This window comes from Enhydra lutris, unplaced genomic scaffold (assembly GCF_002288905.1).
Source record: "Enhydra lutris kenyoni isolate GAN:26980312 unplaced genomic scaffold, ASM228890v2 scaffoldscaffold36, whole genome shotgun sequence".
NCBI classification, from domain to species: domain Eukaryota; kingdom Metazoa; phylum Chordata; class Mammalia; order Carnivora; family Mustelidae; genus Enhydra; species Enhydra lutris.
The window spans coordinates 15,424,671-15,429,831 of NW_019154120.1; the positions used below are offsets into that span (position 1 = coordinate 15,424,671).

The window sequence follows — 5,161 nt, forward strand, 5'->3', positions numbered from 1 at the left end:
CTTTCAGTATTGTGGTGGCTATCCTGGTCCTTTGCCTCGTTCATGTAAACTTCAGAATCAGTTTGTAAATATCCCCAAAATAACTTCCTGGGATTTTGATTGAGATTGCATACCTACGCAGATCAAGTTAGGGAAATCATATCTTGATAACACTGGGTCTTCCTCTTCAACAATATGGAATATCTCTTCATTCATTTAGTTCATAGATTTTGTTCATCAGAGTTTTGCGGTTTTCCTCATATAGATATTGTATACATTTTTGTTAAATTGATACCTAGGTGTTTCATTTTTAGGTGGTACTAATATAAATGGTATTATATTTTTTATTTCAAATCCTACCTATATTTCTGTATATAGGAAATCACTGGCTTATGTATGTTAAACTTGTTTCTTACAATATTGCTGTAACCTTTCTTAGTTCCAAGAATTTTTTGTCAGGTCTTTAGATTTTCTACATAGATGATCATGATCATCTGTGAATAAAGATGAATCGAGATTCCTTCTCAATCTGTTTATCCCTTATTTCTTCTTCGTCTTTGTCTTCATCTGCATCTTACTGCCTTAGCTAGAACTTCCAGTATGATGTTGAAAAGGAGTGGTGAGAGGAGATATCTTTGGATTCTACCTAAACTTGGTGGAAAAACTTTGAATTTCTCACTATTAAGTATGACAGTAGCTGTAGTTAGTAGGTCAAGGAAGTTCCCTATATTCCTCGTTTACTGAGAGTTTTCTACCGCGAATGGCTGTTGGATTTTGTTAAATGCTTTTTCTGCATTTATTGGTATGTTCATTGATTTTCTTTTTTAACATATTGATGTGCTGGTTTACATTAATTGTTTTTTGAATGTTGAACTAGCCTTGCCTACCCAGGATAAGTACCACTTGGTCACAAGGTATACAGGCATACCTTGGAGATATTGCAGGTTCCATTCCAGACCATGACATTAAAGCAAATATCACAATAAACCAAGTAAATGATACTTTTGGTTTCCTAGTGCATATAAAAGTTATGTCTACACTATAATCTATTAACTGTGCAATAGCATTATGCCTAAAAAATACACACCTTTATTAAAAAATACTGTTAAAAAATGCTAACCATCATCTGAACTTTCAGCAAATTGTCATCCTTTTGTTTGTGATGGTTCTTGCCTGCATGTTGATGGCTGCCAGCCAGCATGGTGGCTGCTGAGGACTGGGCTGGCTATAGCAATTTTTTAGAATAAGGCAACAATGAAGTTTCCTGCATCAATTGACTCTTCCTCTCACACATGATTTTTCTGAAGCATGTGCAGCTGTTGGATAGCATTTACCCATAGTACTTCTTTAAAAATTGGAATCAATCCTGTCAAACCCTGCTGCTGCTGCTTTATCAACTAAGGTGATACTCTAAATGCTTTGTTGTCATTCCAACAGTCTTCATCTCTTCACCAGGAGTAGATTCCATTTCAAGAAACCATTTTCTTTGTTCATTCGTAAGACTTTCTTTGCTAATTCATAAGAAGCAGCTTCTCATACCCTACAGTTTTATCATGAGATTGTAGCAAGTCAGTCACATCTTTAGGCTGCACTTTAAATTTTATTAGTTCTCTTGCTATTTCCACCACATCTGTAGTTGCTTTCTTTACTAAAGTCTCGAACCCCTCAAAGTCATCCATGAGGGCTGGAATCAACTTCTTCCGCACAACTATTGATGTTGGATTTTGACCTCTTCCTATGAATCACCGATATTCTTAATGGCATCTAGAATGATGAATACTTTCCAGAAGATTTTCAATTTACTTTGCCCAGATTCATCAGAAGAATCACTATCTATGGCATCTATAGCCCTATGAAATCTATTTCTTAAGTAATAAGACTTGAAAGACAAAATTATTTCTTGATCTATTCACTACAGAATGGATGTTGTGTTAGTAGGCACAAAAACAGTGTTAATTTCATATATCTCCGTCAGAACTCTTGGATAACCAGATGCATCATCAGTGTGCAGTATATTTTGAGAGGATTTTTTTTTTCCTTGAGTGGTAGTTCTTGACAGTGGGCTTAAAATACAAACCACGTTGTAAATAGATCCAGGCTTTGTTGTCCCATTTGCAAAGTGCAGGCAGAATAGGTCTAGGGTAATTCTTAAGGACCCTAGGATTTTCGGAACGGTGAATGGGCATTCAGCTGGAAGTTGCCGACTGCATCAACCCCCAACAAGAGAGTCAGCCTGTCCTTTGAAGCTTTGAATCCAGCACTGACTTCTCCTCTCTCACTATGAAACTCCCAAGTGGCATCTTCTTCCAATGGAAGGCTATTTTATCTACATTGAAAATCTGTTGTTTAGTGTAGCCATCCTCATTAATTATCTTAGTAGATCTGGAGAACTTGCTGAAACTTCTACATTAGCACTTGCTTTACTTTACGCTTCTCTGTTATGGAGATGGTTCCTTTCCTTAAACCTCAGGGATGGCTTAAAGCAAAAGATCATAACCTAGTCTCCTCAGTAATTTATTCTCTATCTTTATAAAAACTGTTGTTGAGGCCATACAAATTACAGATATGCTCGCTAGAAAGACATGACTTGTCCTTTAGACCAACACCTAGTATTGTAAGCACAAGGTTAAAATTTTGGTGTTCATAGCATCTTTCCTTCATCTACCATCACAATCATTCCTCAATAGTACCCACAATGCAGACTTTCAAATACTAGTTACTGGCTATGTCGCTTGGTTCTATGTATGTAGATTATTTTTCCTTATTACAAATATTTCAAAATATTTAATAAAAGGGCAACAATCTACTCAGCCTTTGTAAACTCTCAACTGAATAATTTTTCATTTTTACAACCATTTTCTGAATGACTTTTGCACTTTTCTTTTGTCATCTTCATATAACTAAGTGGGTCCCTTCCCTTGAAAGGAGGAAGGATTTTTTTTTTTTTAAAGACCTACTTATTTATTTCAGAAAGAGAGAGAGAGAGCACAAGCAGGGGGTGGGGGCAGACACAGAGGGAGAGAAGCTAACTCCCTGCTGAGCATGGAGCCCAGAATGGAGCTCAGTCTCAGGATCCTAAGATCAGGACCTGAGCCGAAAACCGAGTCAGATGCTCAAGTGACTAAGCCATCCAGGTATCCCAAAGGAGGAAGGATTTTTAAACAAGCCTCTAATTCTCTCCCACAAGGTGAAATACTATCCATAGTTGTAGTCAAAGAATGATTTGGTGGTCTGTATGATGAGCTGAGCCATTAATAAATGGCCTTCAGATTTGGGGAACATGGAAATCGCCATCATGAATGGTAATTGTCCAGATGTTGATCAAGATGTACCAACTTAAATAAACTACCTTGTGTAATGGAAAGATAAAAGGGTATATATGACAGGGTAGATTCTGAAGGAAGCCCTCCAAAGAATGAAAAGCATGATTTGCAAATGGAGTTTGGAACTTCCAGAGATGATGAGGTTTATATATGTGCTTCTACACAAGTCTATGATGAAGGCCTCTGTGAATCCAGTAGATCAGGATATCAGTGAAAAAGAGGAAAGAAAGTATATTAATAATGAGCTGAAACCAGCCACTTGGAAACTCTCCTATGTCATCATATAGTTTGCTGTAATCTCTCAACTCTAGCAGAAATAATGAAACAGTAGGAATATTAATCTATGGCAATAATTGGACAGCAAATGTAATCTTTCTATAGACTTAATTCTTTAAAAGTTATGGATGCTTCATTAATGAATGGTAAAAGATAAAATAATAGCTCAGTGTTGCAAAGGTGAAATAAAGTATATAAACACCAGGATTTGTTACAGTCTGGAGACTAATAGTTTATTGGAAGAGGTCATCCTCAGACAGTGAAACCGGATAGATGTATGGTGTAAAAAAAAAAAAAAAGAATCTGCAAAACCAAGTATGAGATCCATCTTAGCCCATAGAGAAGGTCCACTGATTAAGCTTTTGTGGCATCATAGGATGCCCTTTTTCCTTAAACCTTATGAACCAACCTCTGCTAACTTCAGACTTTTCTTCTGCAGCTTTCTCACTGGTCAGCCTTCAGAGAAAGAAGAGAGTTAAGGCTTTGCTCTGGATTAGGTGTTGGCTTAAGGGGATGTTGTGGCTGGTTTGATCTTCTATCCAGACCACTAAAACTTTCTCCATATCAGCAATAAGGCTGCTTTCTTATCAGTCACATGTTCACTGGGGTAGCACTTTAATTTCCTTCAAACTTATCCCTTTTTTGGCTCACAGTTGGGTGTAAGAGGCCTAGCTTTCAGCCTATGTCAGCTTTTGACATGCCTTCTTCACTAAGCTTAATTATCTCTAGCTTTTAAAGTGAGAAATGTGTGGTTCTTCCTTTCACTTGAACACTTAGAGGCCATTGCAGAGTTATTAATTGGCGTAATTTTAATAGTCTTGTGTCTCGGCAAATAGGGAGGCGATGGAGAGGGAGATGGGAGAATGGTCAGCTTGTAGAGCAGTCAAAACACACATAACATTTATCAATTAAGTTTGCTGTCTTGTATGGCCGCAGTGGGTGGCACCCCAAAACAATGACAGTAGTAACATCAAAGATTACAGATCACAGATCACCATAACAAATAAAATAATAATGAAAATGTTTGAAATACCACAAGAACTACCAAAATGTGATACAGAGACATGAAATGAACAAATGCTGTTGGAAAAATAGCACCAATAGATTTGCTGTATGCAGGGTGCCCACAAACCTTCAATTTGTAAAAAAATACAGCATCTGTGAAGCACAATACATTGAAGCATGCCTGCACTGTATATATTTTACTCCCCACCTCTTTTTTTTTAGGGGGAACAGGCAGAAGGAAGGAGAAGGAGAGATAGGATAGGAGCCTTAAGCAGGCTCCATGACCAGCACAGAACCCGACACAGGGCTCGATTCCAGACCCAAAGATCATGACCTGAGCTGAAATCATGAGTCAGACTCTTAACTGACTGAGCCACCTAGGCAACCCCTACTCTACTCTCAAGGTTTCTTAGGAGAAGTTGCATGTAATTCTTATTTTTGTTACTCTGGAGGTAAGGTGTCCTTCCACCCCCTCTCCTGGTGTCTTTCAAGATTTTCTTAATTTCTTTCTTTTTTTTTTTTTTTTAAAGAATTTATTTATTTATTTATTTGACAGAGAGAGAGAGAGAGATCACAAG

At 37.4% G+C, this 5,161-nt stretch overlaps 1 pseudogene; it reads right to left on the minus strand.

Annotated features, from left to right (window-relative positions):
* Positions 1-2,782: 2,782 nt before the first annotated feature.
* On the minus strand, positions 2,783-3,906 carry LOC111154315 (annotated as a pseudogene).
* Between the last annotated feature and the right edge of the window lie 1,255 nt (positions 3,907-5,161).